The following is a 24,067-nucleotide window of genomic DNA, read 5'->3' on the forward strand; positions in this document are numbered from 1 at the left end:
ACCTCAGGATTTTAGAATAGGCAAATATAAATCTCAAAAATGTCTATTTCTAGCTTCAAAGGGTTTCACACTGGAAACAACATAAAAGCTCGTTCGGTGTGAAGAGCCCTTAAAAAAGATTCTCAACGGTTTTTAAAAAAATAAGTCAGGTGGTAATTACCGTTGACTGTGCCTTTTCTGTACAGTTTTTACGTTGAACGTTCCTCTGTTCCTGTCCGTCTTGTTTAACGAGCACTAGAAAATCCTCACATACAACTTACCACAGAGAGTCTATAAATAGTAGTGGGATCCTAGTAGGCGTTGAAAGTTTGCCGACTCTTTCACCAGAAATCGAATAATGTTAGTATTCTACGTAACCCTCAGAACAAATTGGTTTTAGTAGTTGCCTAGCTTGACAAAATAGGTGCTTCGCAAAGAAAATGAAATAAAAATAAAATAATGAAATGCATTATTGATAGGTCTTAACTTAAGAACACGGTAAACAACATCAGTGACATAGTTAAAAAAGTGACAACGACATTTTGCTCTAAACATCTTCTCACTCTCACTTTCCTATTTTCAAAAATATTCTGTAACATCTGTTCATTGATCTTACGACAACAGTTAGTACTCTCTTCTATTAGCTCATTTAAATTGTTCATTTGTCGTTTATACAATTTGTTTTTCAAGTAGCCGAACGCAGAACAGTAGTTTATTTGACGAGTTCTTGTGTAAATTGGGGTGCCAGAAAAGCCCAATTTACACAAGAACGAGTTGAATACAACGTTTTTTTGTTCGACGAGCCCCTTAAGGGCTCCAAATCGCTTAAAATCTTTAAAATTAACTTGACGTTTCGTTTTGACAAGTGGTGACATTTATTAAAATCCGTTCATATAGGAGAAAATTCTCAAATTCTGACAGTGTCGAACAAAAAAAGTTATTACATATTTCTAAAATATTTGCGAGGTTATAAAATTATGGTGATTTTCAATATAAAAACAGGATAAAGACAATGGACCGTATCACGACACCCTTATTAAATTTAATCATGACTCAAATTACCATGGTGACGAATTCATCTCTTTCTAGCAGATTATAATTATAAAACTATATCGTTTTATGTTTACATACTTTAATCACGACTTTAGTTAACGGCAACTTTAATAACGGTGTAATAACGGGATCACAAAGAAACAACAAAGCAGGACTTCGAAAGCGGAAATGAGGTTAAGTTGACTTTGTGTTCACAGCTTGTGAATATTTGACAGTTTGCGAATAGTATTTCATAAATTTAAACGTGGTGGCGAATTCCAGAGCCATCTGCGATCCTACATTCTTTTATGGACAGTCTGTATATATCTACTTAATTTACTAAATTTGATTTTAAAACCTTCTACCATTATTATCAATTTTCAGGAAAAACGCAATTTCAGACTATCTATAATTTTTCTAGTTCAACGTAATATTAAATGTCAAGTGACTGACAGGTGTATCAAATCAAAAGGTAAAGGTGATTTTTAAGTGCGAATTTTCTAGTTTACACCTCATTAGATCCGTGAAAAAAATCTATACTTTAATTATTCACTTATTTTCTATTCATTAAAAATTAAATCTAGCATGAAATAATGATATTAGCTTGCTTAAATGTATTTAAAAATACGAAAAAAATCTCCTTTTTCAAATGGTATCTAAATGTATATTTAATTACTAAAAAATTATTTTGAAGCTGTGAACTTATATAATTACTTTTTTTGTTTTGACCAAGGATAATGGCATTTGGACATCCCTCCGACATGAGAGAAACAACAAACCTGACTACTGCATGCTACAAAAAAATTTAATTCCACCTAAGAAAGTGGAATAAATTTACCGAAACGTTGTCCCTTAAAAAGTTTGTTTTGAATGTTGTCCTGATCCCGCGATCCTTGAAAAAAAATAAAGGAAATCTGGACGAGAAGAGTTGTGATAAATGTATCATTTTCGGTCTACGTAAAAAATAAATATTAGATAACTTTGAAAAGCAACATTTCTGAGCTTCGAAACATTGAAAACAGAACATTATTATTGCAACAAAGTCATTACAAAAGCTAATTTTTTCAATTATGAAATGGTAATGTGAAACCTAGTCAGCTTTTGCTTAATATAATATTTTATGAAAGAACTGTTGACTTTGTTTTTCGTTAATTAACTGTTGCAGAAATTAAACAAATACATATTTTTCTATTCACTTCATTTCGCTAAATTTCAAATTTTGAATCGTACCTAGTCCAACATTAGAATAATTTAGATCTGGATCTAAAACGGATCTTCACCGGATTTTATCCGGGCTAAACACGGATCAGATTCGAAACTTATCCGAATTCCGGATTCGAAAATTTAAATCAGCTTACATACCGATGCAAGCACTTTAACGTGAATGGACAAAATGTGAAAAAGTGGCCATACTTATTCACGTAATCTACTCAGGCTTTTATTTTTTCTTAATGTCAAAATACATTAGTAGTATTTTTACATTCATTATGAGATTAATTTCCACTGAGGATCATTCGGATCAATTCGAGTCCAAATTCGATTTAGTTTGGAATCAACCCAGATTTAATTTGAAGTGAATACGGTTTAGATTTTATCCGACCCGGACCTAATTCGCTTTTAATTCGAAATCACCAATAAATCAGATAAAAAATCGAAGCTATTCGAGATACTTAAATGTACTCGTGTGTCCTGTAGTGAGTATCGATTTCATCCAGACCTGCCCAAGACTAAAAAATAATTACGCGAATCGATCTACAAAATTTGTTCTCTCCACAAAAGAATCTTTGCTGTTTTGTAATTCTAGTGCCGTGCTTGGATTGTAATTTGCGGAATAGGTATAAAAAATAATGTCAGTTTGCATTAGGAAGTACACAAACACTCGCCGCGCCATTCTCCCGAGTTATTTTTTCAGGGACATTTTTTTGCAGCATCACGTGTTGAAACATTACAGTCAAAAGCTCTAGGAACGAGCCGGGACATTTTTACATTAATGAAAAAGCAAGACCTCGGGAACATACTCCCATATGCATAATTTACTAAGCGGCAGCATTTGATGTCAGAGTATGGCATTAAACAATTTCGAGCTGATTCTTTTGAACATCAAATACATCTGGACAAAATTAAAAGTCCGTTGTCCTGTTATTTATTAAACAGCCTGTTAAAAATGCAAATTGATTTGCGTTTGCAATGGCAGTTCGTGATTTTCGCAATGTACTCACCGCCTGTTTTATTTGTAATTAACAAGCAAGAAGAAATTGTGTCATCACCTTAGATGAACAAGTGCAGTTTTGTCTCAACAAGTTGAAACGTACTCAGTTAAATGCACTTTCATAAAATTCGCGTATAACATCACAGAGCGGAGGAAGTCTTTGAACGACAACTAGTTTAAGTGGAAGCTCCGCGCTCTTGTGGCAGATATCGCCAAGAAAGTAAATGAAACCAAATCAAATCTCCTTTGTGAGAACGTCATGTCTCTTGCTTTACATTTATTTTGACTTTATTTATTCTTTATCTTTATTCACACCCCGATGCGCAATTCCCGCCCCAGTGCGATCTATTTCTTTAAAAAAAAGCCACAGTTTTTTACTACTAATGCCGTTAAATTTATTTGAACACCAACACCACCATTCCCGGTTTCGTCGTAAATGCCCTAAATAACATAAAACAAATATCCGTGTGATGGTTATTAGTGCAAACATTTATTTAGGGGAGAAAGGTTACGAGACAGATCAAGCATTGAGTAGGATATATTCATGCTGAAAATAGAGTTACGTAAAGAAGGGACCAGTTGCCTTTAATCTTCTTGTTGGAAACCTTCTACGGTCCCTATCGTTCTAAGCTTTGCTTCCAAGGCGATTTGCATGCTTTAGAATTTACAAGCCGGGATAAATGACCTCCGAAATCCCTGCCAAAAATTATATTTCGTTAATAAACTAATATTACCCCCCGAAACGTGATCTGCTGTAATTGCTATCGAAAGCAAATAATTCCCAAATACACTATTTTTTACACGATCCGCACAACATTTAAATTTATTGAACCATCCAAATGAAAACAAGAGTCCTTGGATTATGGATTTATGCATTTCAATTTTAAAACTTCACAAACAAACAATACGTTGTGAAAAAAATTGATAGCTAGTTTACCATGAAAAACAAAAACCGACTCGTAGATTGATTCGTACGAGTGTGATGCTAAAATTACCACAAATACTCAAATCCCTATCAAGAGGATTTTTAATTCAACAAATACAAATGAAAAATAAGCATTGAGGAAATTAACGAAGCAACGACCTGGTAATTAACAAACGTGACCTATTTTTAAATTGACAACTACAGCGGTGTGAGCCAATCTAAGAATTGACTTTCATGTGTCATAACTTATTTTTGAAGTTAAAACTTTTTTGGGCGCACTGCCTACATTGCACGACAATTAATTAGTTTTCAACCATCACGCGTCACGGCGCGCCGCACGTCAGACGCTGGGGATGAAAGGCTCATTCGAGTCAGTTCGTGGGAGCCGAGTTAAGCCGACCGAGACTTTCAAAAATTTTTAGCAATTTTTTTGAGAACACAGTATGCTTCACACTATTGCAAGAAGTTGTGCCTTTGGAATCCACCTTTAAGATTGATCGAGAGTACCCTGCAGCCTCCCTTCAAACAAATCCCGCTTTATAGGTAACTGTATAGATTTTATTGCTTAACTTATTGTATTCATTGTTTCTCTCTTCAGTGATAATAAAAGAGAACAAAGACTGATGGAGGGCGAGTGTATATTTCGAATTCAGCTGAAGATAAATGTAAAGCTTTCGATTCAATATGTTTCTCGATGCATACATCTGTATAAGTGATTCGTCGAATGCATTGCTTTGTTGGGTTGACTTTTAAAGCTCCACCCTATAATTTAGTTTGACTTAACCTCGATTTCCAAAGAATGGAGAGAAATGCAGCAGCACGTAACAAAAACAGTTATCGGTGTGATTTTATTTTGTTCCGGAATAATGAGAAAACTGTATTTGAAAATGATTGTAACGAGTTAACTTCGTTTAATGCAGGGAGAAAATTCGTTTTGTTGCAGAAAAAACGAAACGAACGATTTATCTAACTCGGAACAGTTCGGGGCGAAATATAATATTAAAATGCCATAGGGCGTTTTAATCGGACTGTCACATTTAACCCCGTGTTCATTCTAGTAAACTTATCTGATACGACCCCCATGTAAGGGAGGTCACCCTCCATACCAGGCGAGTTTGTCATAGTCCTGAGTCACAGGACATAACTGAATCATACGTCAAAGAGTATTAAACAATAGTAACCACAGGCGCACTTCCTGAAACGGCTGAAATACCCCGATGATTTATTACAGCGGCGCTATTAGAAATTATTAAAAGGCCATTCAAGCCAGAGGGGATTTATCGTCGAGTTGTTTGTGTCTGTGCAATGAAGTCGAGATGTTGCCACCGCAGAAAAATATTTTGCCGACTTGAACGAAAATATGAATAAGAAATTCAAGGATTGTCTATGAAAAATATGCGCCGGAGACGTCTTCATATTTGTAAAGACGAGAAAAACCGATATGGCACCGGTATTATTAGACCGAGGAAAAAGAGTAAACTGGAGAAAACAAACTGATTAAAGATGACGGCAGCCGTGCTGACATCACAGGTTTCAGCTCCATTACTGGACATCCTTAATCTGTAAAGTGCTGCATCATGTTAACTCTTTAATTTGTTTTGCAAATGATCCCTTGCAGAGCTCTGTGGGACTGCTGTGTCATTTATATTTATAACTCGGGCCGGGAATTTCGTTTTGGGTCCTTATAAATACATGAGCGCATTCAATTTAATGCCAAATAAACGGACGGTCTTTTTGATTATGTGAAACATTGCTCCCCTGATGCACTCCTTGAACACGCCACTGCTCATTTCTACATCACCACGCTGAATTATTCCAATTATTCAGATGTTCATTTCACTCTCGACAGAATCTTTCTCTTCCACAAAGAAAATAAGATTTCGGGATAATATCTAACAATACAGGACGGCTCCCAAGGCTGTAATCCAAACAAAATCGATTAATAAAAAGATGTTATGTAATTCCCGAAGGCAACCAGTGTCATCTGTTGATTGCTTGGGGATTCGGCTAAATTGGGATCTGATAGACGGGGATAGAGGCGAGGATTGTCACCGAGGGAGGTGATGTATCGTAGTTCGAGTCTATTGACGATCAAATACCGATTCCCCTGACGATGCGCAACCCTAAGACTGCCCCATTTTGTATCAAGACATATTTTCGATAAGACGAAACGGATAAAATTCCTAACAAGCTGCACACCAACCTCTGCATCGTCGGAGGACATTTTCATACAATATTTTTTGGCGAATCGCGTCGGGCGTAAATCTTCAATTTAGTATTTTACATTTTGGTGACTTTTCACGTGAATTTGAATAAAAAATACATTTGCCAGCTTTCTACCTACAAATTCATCACGGTTTCCGAGAAATAAGCATTTTTTTTTTTCGTTGCGACCAACTCACTTAATCAATAAACGGATCCAACAATGTTTCGACGACTGCTGTTAAATCATCAACTTATCACGGAATATTTGTCAATAAATGTAAGTGAATTCGCGGTGATGGATTCCTGAAAACGTTTTCACTTACTTCAACTTTCTCCGGCTTCTTATTGATGTTCATACCCACAATATGTCAAGCAATAAAAAATATAAAGCCTGTTTCTTTTTTAACAAGAACGAGTGGGTTTCGACATATACAAGATATTTCGTGAAAAGTAATAGAGTAACGTGACAAGTCACTTTCTATTCATAATTACAAAATCATTCATTTTCAAGAAATAAATTAAATATATAAGATTTAATCGTATTCTAATAAAGTTCATAACCGTTATTTCTAACCAAGTTCAACGGTGTGTTGTTGTTAACCTAGAAAACTATTGCTAATTAATTAATTTTTAATAGATTTTTGAGGTGTAGGCAACCAATAAAACGACTGCATAGCAAGCACACATATGCGTATGAGCCAATCTAAGACGAACTCTTCCATAAAACTAAAGATGCGGTAGCACTATTGATCTGTTTTCTGTTTGATCGCTCGATATAAAAGCTGATTAAGATTTCATTACTTTAGAAATTAATGAATTGACAATTACCCTATTGAAATGAAGTTGTTCTGCAATATTTAACGCATTGTCTGTCACTTTAATGAAGCATTTATACACACGGGCAACAAACCGATGTTATCTACTTCGCAGTCACAGATGTCGTGTAAATCTACAGCGCCATTTCGTGTCAGTAAATTTGAAGTTTTTCCCTTGTTTTAGGCATATCGCACAGCAGTATGTACAACAAATAAATCTTAGCCAAATGGAAATGAAAAAACAGGCAATAACGATATCGGTCAGCTCGAATGAAACACGTTTAAATGTGTTTTCATGTCAAATATTTAAAGCGAAAAAGTTTTAGTAAGACAGTTGGACAGGAAAAGTTATGTGCTGTCAGTGATTGTTTTGCAAAATATTGTAACAATTCAAACAAAATTTTCTCAACATAGTCGTTTAAGACAATAATACATTGCCCTGAATTGACTTTTTCATCGTTTGGAAAATTAATACAACGAATGTTCTGTTTAATTTTGAGAACGTTGTAAATTGACCGTTGTCCTGAAGGAAAAACATACCTTACCTCCATTTTCCCTTATTTTTTCCTTGACATCACAGGCTCTTCGGTTACATCCAGTAGCCAGTACATACCATAACAGTCCTTCAAAAATACTCCCAAATAAATCCTTAAAATCTTCTTTTGCTCACACAAAAATTTTGAGGATTTGTCTATCTAACGTATTCTTACAACAATTGCACTTGATGCTTAAGATTCTCTGCAAGTTTAAAATATGTGGACCATCACTTTAATTCTAGTGAATCAGACATTTTTTGCTATTATTAAACGCAAAATATCTCAATAAATGTCATGACTATACCTGTACAAAAATGGTCACATAGTGCGCTTTCACCTTACAAAATTACATTACATTTATACATTTTAATTAAAATAGTAAAGTGTAGACAATGAAAATTGCTGATTATAAATGCATTAGGCGTCACGAAAGCAATGGTCGTAAATTTTAATTAAAACGTTTTAAAACAGACATTGAGTGCTGATGGTAATTTGTGAATTCGTTAAAGGTGTTTCAAATATTAAAGGTGTTTCAAATATTAACAGTTCTCTTCTATTTATAAGTGAGAATACATGACATTCATGCATGTTGTTAAATTCCGATCATCATTAATTTCTATGATTGGTCAGTCCATTTCTAAAATATCAATAGATGTGGGTAATACAATTTCTAAAACATATTTTTGCAAATTTTTCTTTTGAACGAAGAGGAGTTCGTTATTTATTTAACCCAGTTATAAAAGTAATTCAGATTACCCAGATTTACCATTTTCGCTATTTTTACGCCACGTCACATCTTCAATTTTTAATTTGCGATATACAGTAAAATCTCTACTGACGAACACCTTCTCCTTCGGATGCTTTTTATGTCACTTTTTATGGCACTGTTTATTACGAACCCAAACAATAAATTCTTCTACGAATTTATTGTTATTTATTTATTGTTACTGTCATGTGTAAGACTGATTTATGTGTTCATGAATATTAAAGTTTTTGTTTTTAAGGAAAAAATACCGCAACCAACCTAACATTGTTAATTTGAAAAATTACTTTTATCGTTTCCTGACGATTCTTCGTCCCCAAAGAAACCAACAAAAAAGAAACAAGTATCTGATTAATTTCTAATCATCATCATTCATCATCACAAAGTTTAAACAACTGTAAAGGCCAACATCCTCTAAAAAATACTCATTTAAAAATCAATGCGACAATAGAGGCGAATGCAATTTCAGCTCTTAAGATATACTGCACTTATTATTTTACTATTTTCCTATTAGTTAGTTGTCTGTAAACTATAAAATGTTCAACTGGGAAAGAAACTTTGAGCAAATAGAGAAGCTTCACACGAAGGTTCTGCAAATTCTTTGGTCTACCAAGATTTATAGGTATAGATTGATATATGGAGACACCTCGAGTCTCCAGAATCTTTAAATAACGACATTTTCGGTTAAGGGAGTCAAATGAATTGAAACAAAAATGTTTTTAAAATGTGAGAGGGGAGTGATATATTTTAAGCTATCACTTGCTAGGGATATTATGCTAATTTCCATGATGATAAACACTAAATAAAAGCTTTACCGCAATCTTCGTAATTTTTTATGGCGAACGAGAAATTAACGGGGATAAACTGGCGCCATCCATCATCCTCGTTAAAACATGACGAAGAGCCGACTTTGGAGAAATTCATGTCAAAAATGAAAAGGTTGCACGAACCGCAAAGAACATCGAGAATTGATTCGCACAGAGAGCGAAAGAGTGGCAGCGAATCGCCGGAAATGCATAATAAATTGGAGATTTGTGCTGGCAAAGTCCCTATTAGCTCGGTGCACTTTAAAAGCGGTTATTGGCGCATTGCAACCGTTCGGATTCAACCAGATACGTTCCATGCGGAATAAGTGTGGCATGTGATGTGACAGGTGCAGTAAACATTTCTGTACAAAGCCATCGAACGTCGTTAAATTTCCAGTCGTGTCAGAATATCAAGATATATAATATTCAATTTGCCAGGAGATCCTCGGAAATATTACATTTAAGGTGAACAGGAAGAGAGGGGTGAATTGCACTGCGTACAAATTGAGGCATCCTTGAGCCTCTTTCAACGTTGACCCGGCGTGACGCCGGACGTGACGTGCATAAGAACCATCGCCAAAGTCAAATGTGGCACCGTCACGTTTAGGTGGCGACTCAAGACGGAATTCCCAACTACTTTAACTTTGCTACGATCACCTATTCACTTATCATCAATCCTTATGGGACGTTTTCAAGACTTCGAGGATATTACGACTGAGATAATATCTCGCCGCCGTCTTTTGCATCCAACGCAAAAAGTAGAATTGAAATGAATTGCTTCACTGCGACAAAATATTGAAATAAATTATTCACCTTATTGTCGATCTACTAAACCTGGAGCATAACAAGGCGATGAAGAGCCGCCCCGAGCGTCACATTGCAACGAACGCCCTAAACAAAAATACATTTTCTGGGTAAAATGAAATTTCATGTTTCATCTCACAATGCACCTTATCAAAAAAATTATCTTTAGATAAAAGAGTGCATATAACCTTAACGACAATGCATCACGCTGTGTATACAACGAGTAACCAAAGTACAAAGTGATCAAAAAGAAAACAAACTAGAGCAGGCGTTGCAAATTATCGGTCATGTCGTAGCGGAATCCTATGGAAATAAGCGTTCAATGCATGGGCGTAGACAATTGGTGGTTCCAAACGCTACTTTATAATAAATAATACATGAATTTTAGACGCTGAAATTATGATTTTTAATTAATTAATAATAAATTTTTCGAGAGGTAGGCAACCAATAAAACGACTGTGTATAGCGAGTATACATATGTGTACGATTAAGCTAAGATAGACGTTTCGATAAAACAAAATATGAGGTAGAACTCTTGATTTGTTTTCGTGTTGATCACTCTGTATTTATCAGGATTCGAATAATTTTACTTTGTGACTATTATCTATATCTACCTAGGATTATTTTCTACCATGATGATATTATACAAATAATCATTAAAAAATAGTAATCCGTCGAATACTTTCGTTAGTCACTGTCTATATTTTGTGAATAAATCACACAAAGGTGATTTTGTTGAAATTTCTAACAATTAGTCCGGGAGCCTACGTCGAAGTCACGCCACTGCGCGAGTGAAGGGTGAAATCCAATAAATATTATAATAGTCCTGGGCGATTTTAATAAAAATTTACCCCTTATTTCATCCGGATGAAAATTTCAAATTCGGCGGATATTGACACTCGAAATTCGCGTTTTTACAGCACTATTGTACAGATTGCAGCCGTAAAAACTCCGGTGCAACTTGCTCCCCTATAATCCCTCTAATTTGCTACTTGGAGTCGAGTTTTCTGGCCGGAGTGGGACGGCGAGAACAGTACCCCAATCATGCGGATGCCATATATCTCTATCATATAATAAGCAGAGTAACGTATGGTGTAACGGCCGGGTGCTGCGGGATAAAGGCCTGTAATCTCAGCGCGGAGGGTGTGAGATAGTGGGGGTGGAGTTGTTGTAATCATCCCCGGCTGCCAACTGGCCCGGCACTAAAAAGTTGAATGACTTTGTAACCCCGGATTACTTGCGCTTTGCACGCACCCATCGCTTCTTAAACTATCCCCTGTCTTCTGTACATGACTGTACACACGCCTCTCTTCACAAAAAAAATCAATCCAAAGTGCGGGAGGAATTGCTCCGGGCCATAGGTAAGAAGGACCGACTTCGACAATATTGGATAAGTTTGCGTACTACGGCACGCAGTTGCAATTACGTAGCTTTCGGATAAATCCAAACGAAAATTCAAATTTACTATGTGTTCATTTCAACTTGCAACATTTCATCGAAAATTACAGATTTACAAGAAGTTTACTTTAAACGAAGCGAAAAATCAAGTTTTAAACTGAAACTCTCAGCAATCGAGACGGCCAAATTTACATATGCAAAATATTATATTTTTCTTTAATTGGTTAATTCAAGTGCTAAAAATTGTTCTACACGTTTTTGTAAAAAAACTATAAGGACGGGGAAAACTTTCACCGCTTTCCTTGGATTGTCAAGAACTTTATGTTATGTTATTTTTTAAATAAAAGTTTTATATACAGGCTCCAACCGTTATGACTGACGTTATGACCTACGACTTTCTTCTAAATATCAAAATCACAAGCTAGTTTTGAAGGCAAGACGGTTCAGAGAAGTAACTTGAAAATAAAGCTGCGTTGCATTGTAAATTAGTAGAATAGAAGTCTTGGATTTTATCATGTGTTGTCTCTCTCTCTCGTCTCTTTGCATGTAAAGTAGTCGACGTTTTCAGTTTTCATTTACAGATTTTTCACTGGTTTATCGCCCCGCTGTCGCGCAGATATTTCCAAGGTCACAGCCCACAAGAGAATCCAACACCTCTACACGCTTGGCTAATAATGGCATAGACATAAATAATGTCATATCTACGTATTTAATATTTATTTTGTCTAATCTGTAACTGTTAAAAAATGCACTCTTACAATTAATATAATAAACAAAACTATTGTTTCTATAATTTTCCATTCATTTTTACAATAGTTTGTTACAATCTGTGATTTAAAGAAATTACTCCCTAAAATATTAGCACTTACGGACGAAACAAGATATTTTTATAACCATCAATATGTTTTGTCTACAGAATGGTCTGTTGTTTTCTCACAAAAAAAAGTCTAAAAACAAATGTAATAAATAAGACAGCAATAAAAAAAGTACTAAAGCAATCAATAGAGGAAATTAAAACTAACAACAAAAATCTGAACTGAGAATTCCTGAGTGTGATATATGTATTATGATAAAACTGAAGAATTTACTGTAATCACAGTAATCTGCGTTGGTTCGATATAGAATATTACTTGAATTAACGGTGTTTTACAACGACAATTCTAAAACACTCAATTACGGTTTTCTGCATCTGGTTAAATTTCAGTATGTAATGAAAGTGCATCTAATACAATTGTCTGACGTGCTAATAGGTCAAATTCAAAAACAGAAAAAAAAATCAAAATTTAAAGATTTGTAATGTTTCCCCTAAAAATATAAATTCAAAGTACTTACTCGTAATATCAAAATTGTGAATATTTCAAAATATAAAAGTACATATGAATATGCCCTTCAGGCATTTTAAAGCGCAATAGGTATCGGGTGTTCATTAAAATTTCCCGTCAGAGTTCGCGCTGAAGAGTCGATTGTGAACGCACCACTCGTCAGTCTGCAGAGTAAAAACACAACGCGAAAAGTGAGATTTAAACGGCTGATTCATGATCCGTAATTCATGGTGCCTTCACAATCGACTCTGCAACGCCAACTTTGACGGGAAATTTAAATAGCATGTGTGATAAGCGAGGAAAAATTTACCGAAACTAATCCACATGCTTGTGCGAGATTCTACAAGAAAATCGCATGCCAACACTAAGTAATTACTTAAGGAGAGTATTTATTTTAGTTGCCAAACCCGTAATGTTCACTTTTTCATGATAACATTGATTACAAAAACGTTTTTGCCAATGGCATGCACTAAAAAAATTCCACTTTTTTTTTATAGCCTTTCCCCTTTCACCACTACTGCCTATCAGGTACCTTGCGGTCGGCTTGTTTTTCCCCTCTTTTTTCCTTATGTGCGGCGGAGCTCCGGGGTACTTTCCCTGGCCACCCACGCCACCTCTTCTCCTTTCTAGACAACACAACACGAATATAACACAACATCCATGGGAGGCCCATCCGGCCTGGGATTTGAACCCTGCTGACCTCGCGGTGGTGTCGGAAGAGTGTCGCTCTTCCTTCCACCACCCTACCGTCAGCCCCTGAAAGACATACACACACATCCATGGCCCGGCGGAGGTTCCTTCCTTGGAAAAAATCCTCCCCCTTCGGTGAGATTCGAACCCACAGCGCCGGGACCGCGACCTCGGAACACTGTCTCCGACAGTTATGCGGCCACCGAGCTACCTTAAAATTCCACTTATTGATTATCTGAAAAATAAAAATTTACGGTAATTGTCGTTGTCATTGATCCAAATTCAAAATCTGATTGGACTTAATTCCTTGAAGGAAATAGCTGTATGTATCTACTACAGGTAGAGCTTCCTTTAAGCTCGTGGTTCGTTTCATGGATGCTTTCGAGCTTCCTGAAGGGTGGTGTAAATTATTCAATTGTCTTTCATCAAATCTCACGCATGTTCGATTGGGGAGAAATCGGGAAATCGAGCAGGCCATAGAAGGAAATCAACCTTAGCCTTTATGTTGTAGGCCTGGTGATACGAGGGCATGCATTATCATGCTGAAAATGACCTCTGAAATCAAGGAAGATCAACAGGGTCCAGCATATTGGTAAGTAATGTAATTTGCGGCTTTGCAGCTGGTTGGAATGAGGAACAAAGGTAACCTGCTGCTAAGGAATATTGTATCCCATATCATCACTTCCTAAGTAAGAGCAGTATCACGTTCCACATAAAATTCTTCGTTTCTCAGTTCTCTACGAATAGATCTCACGCTCCTTCCGCCATCGTGGACGTACAAATGCGATGGATTAGCGTAAGAGGAAGATACAAAAATGGATGCTAGGAACGCAGTCCAGAAGACCTTCTTCAGTAATACACAGGTGACAACGAGATGAGGCGACCCATAACACGTGTTCTGAGACGGTGTTCTTCACGATTAGAAGTTCTACATTCTACCGCGACGATCAAAAACTCCTGGAGATCATCTCGACCAACATCATAAAACCGTTGGCACACTACACACGGTCAGCGATTGTTCGAATTGAAAGTCCAACCTCTCTCATCCCAATAATTCGACCACGTTCGAAATCGATTAACTGCCGATAATTTTCTCATTGACGAACTCTATGACACGTTCAGAACACACAAGCGAGAACAAAATCGAGAAATTCTAGATAGCTTCTAATAAAAAACATATCTTGTACTGAATATTTTACCGCTTCTAAAAAATTGCTTTTTGTTTTCTTTCAAACTTTAATCATTTGTTTCCTTTACTGAAATACACAGTTCTGTGACAATTTGAATAAAATCGTTTCGCCGCTTTAAGGTGATGATTTCAATGAAACTTATCTTGTAAAAATCTGAAGCAAAAATAAATTTAACTGTGACATCTGGTTTTTAAATGAATTGAAATCTGCGATCACAAATTTATTGTAAAATCTGACAAAGATAATAACGTATTCGAGTATAGAATTAAATCCCGATTAAGTCTTCTTATTTGTGCTATTACGCTTCTTATTTAAATTGTCTCTTATCTTCAATACCTATCAGCGAATTGATCAATAACAACCGACTTAACTTTCTAAATTTGTATGTTGAGATTTATTTTTCTATTCCCTGGGCTCACACCTGCTTGTATTGTGTCAAGACAAAGTAAGTAACGTCTATCTTGTCCCGCGACACTTTAAAGTCTTGTTTTTTCAATAACCTGTAATCCTTAAACCAATAAGAGGGAAGAAAGTTTACCTACTGAAAGAGTTTTCTTTTTTGTAAACGCTCTGTCGTCCCGGAATTCGCAAAGTCTCTTGTGCGGAATATTTTCGAAAGCTCCGGGAGCTGCTTAATCGTTGCAACATCCACAAAAGGATAATAGATCAGTAAAAGCCGCCCATATTTCAGAGCGGCTACAAACTTTGATCAGATTTATCGATATTATTAAGAGTTAGAGAGTTGTACAATGTCCGTAGAACATGTTATCTCAAATTGCTAGGTGTTTTAATACCGTGTCTGTTCACTTAAGCGTACACCAACTGTAACGACAAACAAGGGAACAGGTTTTAGCTTGAGATAACTCGATCGCACTTCCAGAGATTAAACCCGCTCGGATTAATTCCTGTTTCAAATTCAAGAAACTGAATAATACCCTAAACACACCGGAGACGTTGCTGAGTACGGTGGGCGTTTATTCCGTAAAGATGCTGTTTGGATTCTATTTATGTAATCCTGGAATCTCCCGTTAAAATGTAAATGCCGCACTGCTATATATTATTTTTAAGATGATAGAGCCGAAATTGTTGCGGCGACGAACAAATAACGGTTTGTTCCACCAACAGATCAACTTTTCACTTGGAAAATGTAATTTCAATAGCGAATGGCTTTGCACGCCATCACGATTTTCTATGTTTACTGGAAATTATTTCGCAACCTACCACCAGCTGTCGGATGTAATAATAATTACTACGGGCAAAAATCCCATTTATTAAACTTTAATGAAATATCTGTTAGTGGCAAACAATTTGCGATTTTTCAATTCGAATGTCACAAATCAAACAATATTTGCTATATTATATTCACAATAAATATCTACTATTTTATATAATAATACCAATTTCATTACTATATTGTTTTGTTTGTTTAACAATAATTTGTAGCACTGTCACGACGCCACAATAAATCTTCCGCTTGTTTCGAATGAATAATTACACAAGGAAAAACTGTCTCCAATGTAATAATGAAAATATTAATTCCATAAAATTAATTCATATTAAAAAAATAATAATAATATCTGTTAATATCGACTGATAATAATTGATATTTCCGATTGCAATTAGTGCGTTTAGAACACATTTTTGTAACTAAAAGGGATGTTTATTAAAACGGTCGGTTAAAAATAAAAGTTTATATCGTTTCCCGCGAAACGGGGTGAAAAAACTACATTTTACCGCACACCACACACAATTCAGTGCATTAAACCATAAAACGCGGGAGCGTTTTAAATGAAAAGAAAAATATACATTTTCCTTAAAAAAAGCCAGGCTGTACCTACTTAAAGAAGCCACTTGCGGCGAAGTTTGAATTTTTTTAAGGAGTATGTACAATCATAAACATCTTTCCTCCGGTACTAATCTCACAAGAAAGAATCACAATTTGAAGTTATGACGTTGGGGATTTTGCTTTACACCAGTAATAACAATAAGAAAACTTGACTTACACCTCGGTAAACACGGTCGTATTTTACACCGCAAACGGCTGAAAAATAATTGAATTTAACTTTTTCTTCTTTATGATTAATGTTTTTCGATGACAACGCAACTAAATAACGCAAACGGGACTGTCTGTGGCATTTCATCAATTCAAATGAAATGTGTGTGTTCAGTTATTCACCACTTGACTGCAAAAAGCCTTTCATGTTTGTGAATAAAAGGTGTTCGATTCGTACAAGCAACGGTTGTAAAGCATTTATTAATTAAAAGAAAGACCCACGACCCGAGTTTCTTGAGAATTTAGATGCATATCACATCGTGGAAAGAGAAACCGCCGTAAAAAAAGAAACAACCGTATTTTTTCCATGAAACACTCCCTAACAGCCCAGCTGGGATTAAAACAAATTTATACAAAGTGATTTCGGTAACTGGCCATTGAAGATTTAAAATTCTCGGGGGTATCTTAATACAACATTCTAAGATTGATGACTGCAATAATTTTTTATATTTCAGCTGCATCCTAGCACGACTGTACTTAAAGCTCGAATGCTTTATAGATGTTGGATGCAGAAACAAAGTGGAATTTTGCAGAGGGTGAAGTTAAACAAAATGGAGGCTCTGCAACGGAAACGAGATCAATTTGCTTTTAAGACAAATACGGCGAATAAATCTGTACTATTATTTTTGAATGATACAAAACTAATTTCGGGGTGATTTAAGACTGCACACAAAATTTCGTATTCAAATGTGCATTTATAGTTTCAGTTACAACTTTAAACAAATGAAGTTTCTCAAGATTTATTAATTCTTTCCACGCTGCAATTCCAGCCCTGTTTAATTCAGAGAGCGTTCAAGAAAGTCCAACTCTTGTTTTATTTCTTATTTTTGAACTTAGAATCGAACAAACTACGGATATCTTGCAGAAAATGTAAGCTGGTTATTTATAAGCTGAAATGCAGGGTTCTACAGTAGCCGTAACACACATAATTATTATTCAAAGCATAGTTCCCTCAAAGTCGTTATTTTCTTTTTTCGTACTAGTGATAGCAGAATAACTGAATAGGAAACAGTTACAGAAACTTAACCTTCCTTCGGTGTGTCTATTGACAGGTAGAAGATAAAAAGAGTGTTAAGTGACACTTTAAAGAATATCATACACAATTTATTTTAATCAAAATTAATCAAGGGTCATTTCGAAGATAGCAAAATTTTAAGTGAACACTTCTTCATCTAAAAATGTCAAGATACAGCCAAATCTCCGTCATGTACGAAACTTGCTGACATCTATGATGGAGAGTTCAATTGGATTTATTCAGTTTACGACAAAGCAATAAAATCACACGTTGCTCGATGGCTATCGTAAAACCAAATCAATCGCTGAACACATGTCTAGTACTGAATAATAATTATAATAAAATTTCCTATTCGTTTTTATTGGTTTTATCGATTAAATTATAATTGAATATATCTAGAACAGGCCTAGAAAAAAAATCCGAACGTAAAGCGGTAAATATCCAACTTTACCTCGAAATGTATTGTGGGTTGCATTTTCAGTTCCGTCAGGCTCATTATTAATCATGAATTACTTTGTATATATGGAATAAAATATTCATCTAATAATAAAAATAGAAGTATGTAGTAGAGAACGTGCACCCAAAATAAAATAAATATACCGTAAACAGGGTACACAAAAAATAGAAGACAATAAATATCTAAAAGAAGTAGATAAATAGAATAACTGTTTATACCGGGTGATTCACGAGTAATATTGAGCCTACGAAATTTGCAATGCAGCCAACATTGCATCTGGACCGATTATGTGGACTTAAAAAATATAGATTTTAATTTTATACAACACAGTCAAAATGCCAGACATTACATTATGTCAAACTTAATCAAAATCATTATGTAGAATGATCAATAAAAACATAAATAAAAAATAACTGGGGACATGTATTGTTGGTTGCATCATAATTTTATTAGGCTCATTGTTACTCCTGAATCACCTTGTATATAATTAATTAATTAATTAATCTAATCAATAATTAAAAACTTCCTGTCCTTGTGTTAAATGTTTACCCCGGCAACCATCGAAAAAAAATTTTTATTTTTGGAAGATCCTGCAATTGTATCCGTTAATTAAATGTTTCATTTTATATGGCTAATTGATTTGAAAAGCAAAAAACATTTAAACATTTTTTTATTTCATTCATCCGCAAATATTTATTCAAGCCCTCACTTTTAAAAAACCCAAAAACAGTCATTAATCCTGGACACGTGAATGAATGTATTATTTACATTTTCATTTTATCCCTGATACGAATTCAGATGAATCAATATTTTATGCATGAGATTAATTTTTGGGAGAATGTAAGTTGAATCAATCAGGCAAACGCATGCTACACTAAACATTTAGCCCATTTCTCTCGACGTTTCATTTAAAATGGTCGCTTCTCCTTCTTGCACATCTTGAACTTATAAGAAATTTATGCTGGCCCTCATTCGTACGTGATACGTTTGCAAGTCCAATTTATTAACTCCACTCAAACTGTCACGAAGATTAAGTCATCTGGCGATTCAGACAGAAAAAAAATCACAAGAAATCCCGTGTCAACTTCATTTGAAGCTACCTCCGTCATCTTGGCGAGAAACTTAGGTGAAGATTTCCTGTACACTCGCCAGCTCAGACTCCATTTATGTCTTATTTTATTTCACATCACGAATTTAAAGAAAAGATCAAGGCAAATTTCGCTTGCTGGAGTCTGCACTGGTACGATAGGAAAACTTGAAACCTCCCTTGCGTGTTAAAACGCATCTTTTTTACTAAAGAAGGTTCTCCTACATTTCTTTTGACTGCTGATGTTATTAATCGGTCTCGAGCACGATTTGCAACCGTGATCTGACTAACCGACTCCAACGATGCAAATTAAATCAGATAAATGGTCTATTACTGGGAAAAAACGAAAATCGGGAAAAATTCGGAATTACTTTCGCAAAGTTTTCTAACTACAAAAAAATTTTCAACTATAAAGGGCAACGATCTGGAGTACTTTAAACTGTCAACTTTCCCGTGACGTAACTCCGACTTATCAACTTCTGAATTTTTTACCGGAAAAAATTACACTGGATGAAAATAGTTTCGTTTAAAGAGCACAAGGTTAATTGCGAAAGATCTTTTAATTACCAAGGCTTGCAGTAATTGTCGTTTCTGAACAGTTATTAAAAGTTTTGTTCAACACTTGATTACAATTAAAAGTTTGTTTTTAACCTGGCCACAGAAACATTACCCGAAGATGGTCAGATTTCATTAATTAATTGCTAAAAAATATTAATAGAAGAGTTAATAAAACGGGATTTCCACAGAATGCACAGTTTCCATTTTCAGTTAAAATTAAATTGCTAAAAACTACAAAATCAATTTAAACTCCATTCAGGACAATACATTTTGCTTAAAGACTGTTTTATTCCAGTCGATTACGGTTAGGAAAAACTTAAAGGATCAATAAACAATTTAACGGGGATTCAGCACAATTAATGAAGTCTTCAAAAAGCATCCGCGTCAGCAAAACTAGGAAAAAGTTTGAATAATTATTTGCAGATGCGTAATGAATTTGTTTGTTGGGGTGAAAACAAGCGGTTTTAATGGTGTTGGGAGAGTCGAAGAAATAAAAATGTTTTAACAACTCTAGATATGTGGCGTAAAATTTTAGATAGTGGAGTTTACAAATTGTACTTTGGGGTTTACATCGTGCAGTTGTTAAAATGTTGTTTACAATTGAGGGTTGGAGGTTTCCAAACAAAGTGATATTGACAAATGTGAGTTATCTTCGGTGAATCAGGAGTGGAAGTAATTTATGCTATCTGATGAAATTGACACCAAATTAATATGGTTGATGTGGAGCATTTTGATAAACGAATTTAAAATGGGTCCAAACTTTATGAATATTGCGTATTTTAATTATGATCTCTATGTAATTTATCGATGAAAATATGGAAAGGACGTTATTGGTCGTGTTATGTTAACTCGTCTGATTTATATATTTACTGAGTAAACACGACTTCCAGACATTCCACATGATTTATCCCCTCTGTGTACATGAATCAAAATACATACAGAATATCGTCGCAGGGCCAGAAACATTTCATCGACAATAACGTAATTGAAGGGACACAACTGAATTTTCGGCGTTTTCGTTTCAGTAAGCTTCCTCTCAACGAAGTAGAAGTTAGCATCACCAAGGGAGCTCTGTTATTCTGCCCACTACTGATTGGATAACAAGTAATCCGAGTTAATTGAAAGTGGATTGGATTGATCATTCCTAAGCTCACCTTCGACCTTACGTACTTTGCGCCAGAAATTACTACTCACCGGCCAACAGAAACCGAATTAATACTCCACCTGCCACCCCGTATAATCCCGCACGCAATTTCAACAAAAAATCCCTCCAAACCGACATTCGTTAATTAACAAATTCAACAATTATTCATCAATTAAAAGGAATCGCGTTCAATTATACGGATGAATATGATTGATGTTTGCATATTTATCAAAATTATTTTGTTTTGGCCTTATGCTAATAATTGTTAGCTAATTTGTAGGTATTGCCAATTAGGGTAAATGCGCATTTTTAAGAAACCCAACTCGAACCGAACAAAATGTTTGAAGGGAAATCAAGATGAATGGCTGGCGATAATGGAAACAAGGCAACACTTTGAGAAAAATAATTATAGCAGATTAGTTAGTAGTAAGATGTTAAAAGTAGAGTAAAAGAATCGAATCGATTAAGGGAAAATTTTGTAGAAACTTCATAATACATAATACCAGTATATAATAATTAAAATTAAATTTTAATTTTAAGCTTTTTTTTTGCTCTACGGCTTTCGGATTCCTGATTACATTAAAAAAAAAAAACAAAAATCACAATTCCAAAGAATATAACATTTTTTCCTATCTCCCACTCGTTTCCTTTTCTATTCTTTCCCTGCTCTTTCATCCATCTTATCTTCCTTCCGTCTTCATTCAGTATTCTCCCCGTTCCTTTCTTTCCCTCTCTCTCATTTCGCTACATCCATTCCATATGTCCTCGATTATCTCTTTCTCCTCATAGCACATTCTACACTTTCTTTCCTTTCCTTCCATCCAATACTTGTTTTCTCTCTCCTAAATCTCCACATCATTTTTCTTTCTCCTGCATTTTCTTTCCCCAGGTACTCCGGAATCTCTGTCATACACCTCTCATACTTCCTGTTGTATCTTGATTCCTTGATTCTTTCCTTTCTTTGTTGCTTGTCTGTGTCTTTGTCCCTTTCACTCAGCTCTACATTCATCCATCTTTCTTTTGCTTTAAATTTCTTCACTGCTTCACTGGCATTCCCGTTCCTCTGATAGTATTTCTCTCTCTCCTTCTTCTCCATGTTTCTTTTCTCTAGCATTCCATTAGTATCCTGGACTCCTCCCTTCCGTCCATTTTGCCTTCAAACTTTGCCGCTCTCTTTCCCGCTTTCCTCACTATGGCGTTTCTCTGTTCACTCCTAGCACCCCTCTTAAATATTTTTTCTCTACCTCTTCTTGTTCCTTCCATCTCCAGATTTCTGCCCTGTACATCAATATACTCTCTATCAAGTTGTCAAACATCATCATTCTCCTCCTGAAATCACTTATCTTATTTGCTTTCCGCACTATTTCTCTGATATGTGCCTTATCAGTGGCTCTTTCATTGAATGTATAACCCAAGTATTTGAACTCGTTTACTTGTTGTATTTTCCTCTTTTTCTTATTAAACACCATCATTTTCGTCTTTTCAACAATCACTAGAAGCTTCATTAGATAGTTTTCGCGATAATACTCCCCAATCTTTTTTAAGTTGCGCAAGGAATTGAGAAGTCAATAAATCATTATTAAAACAAGAACTTTTGAAATCTCGAGAGCTCTCTTCTACTTCTTCACTTAAAGAAGAAAGCTGAATTTGCTAAGAACAGCACTTTTTCTATACTTTGGAACTATAGACCATTAATAAACTGAAATGACTTGCCATACCAGGTATTTTTTTATTTCTTCTTGGCTCTGCTCCTTTCAACTGGTGCCAACAGAATCTTTTTCAGAAATGCTATTTGAATGTGTTGTCCTTTAATTGACGTACCGAACGAAATATAAAAACTTTATTATTTGAACTCCTTTCAAAAATAAAATTATTTTGGTCATTCATTCGTGGTAAATCCTCCATAACCAACATTCGGAATTTCTTAATATCCGAAAAATTATTCCCTTTTTGGGCTCTCTTCAAAAATATGATTTATGTTCATTCTTTCATAGCAGAATACCAACAAGAAGGGCCTCCAAAACAACGACCTTTTTCTGTATTTTGAAACTCATTAGCAACCGTAGATTGAAATCGCTTGTCATACCATGTACCTTTTTTACAACTTAAATCTAAAATCTCTTTCAATTGGTGCAGCGAACTTACCAGTTGAATTTTTTCCCAAGAATGCCATTTAAAATTATTAAGTCGTAGTCAGACTTACTGTAAGAAATACAAAAACTCGTTTATTTTCACTCTTTCCAATATACAATTATTCTGCTTATTCTTATTAATTTACAACGAAAAATTCCCCATTGCCAGCATTCACAATTCTTTAATATCTACAAAAGTATTTCTCTTTTCCTAGTTGAAGATTAACTCTGAAATATTGTTTAATTAATAACACTTTAAATTTTATCCAATGTATATATTCTTCAGTTGGTCTTCAGATCGTTGTTTCCATCTTTTTATCATGATACCAATTTGTCGTTGTCTCTAACGTGCAGCAGAAACGTTTCATTCTCCATTGTTAGAAGATAATCAATATGAATCCATATAAATTTTCAATGCTAGTTGCAGGCTTCATTAGATTTCATTTTATTATTTATTATGCATCATCGGGCAACTGCCACTTTCAACAGTTGCCATTTTTAGCAACAATGCTAACAATTCAAAATGACACCAATTCGGCACATTCTTGCTGTAAATTGTATTCTCAAATCCGATCTTGTGTGACCCCTCAAGAGCGTTTTTCAACAAGAATATATAAACTCATCCAAATTAGTAAAGGTGCAGGAAGAAAAAAAGAGCTTCCTTTTATCAGCTTTGAATTATTCTCATTCTTTTGTTGAACACAATCTTAAATGGCCTTTAAGGGACGTTTCCCTGAAAAATGTTTTTGGTATCTCCTAGTAATGTTTTTTTCAACGTTCCAAATTAATCGCAACCCCTATAGCGGGGAGTTCACTGATACCACTTCCAAACAAATAAGTCAAACAATCCATAATGTTAACAGCGAGTGAGCATGATGCCAGTTACTTTGAAATAGCTGTTTTAACCACATAACGGGTAACGTAGCAATTAAGTTAATCTTGAAACG

The 24,067-nt window shown here is 35.1% G+C and overlaps 1 protein-coding gene across 1 annotated transcript in view; it reads right to left on the bottom strand.

Annotated features, from left to right (window-relative positions):
- LOC138132955 (cell adhesion molecule 2-like) overlaps positions 1–24,067 on the bottom strand; it is a 199,196-nt gene that overhangs the window by 36,089 nt on the left and 139,040 nt on the right. The gene's annotated exons all lie outside the window — the stretch shown is intronic.

The sequence above is a fragment of the Tenebrio molitor genome, chromosome 6, assembly GCF_963966145.1.
Source record: "Tenebrio molitor chromosome 6, icTenMoli1.1, whole genome shotgun sequence".
Lineage (NCBI taxonomy): Eukaryota > Metazoa > Arthropoda > Insecta > Coleoptera > Tenebrionidae > Tenebrio > Tenebrio molitor.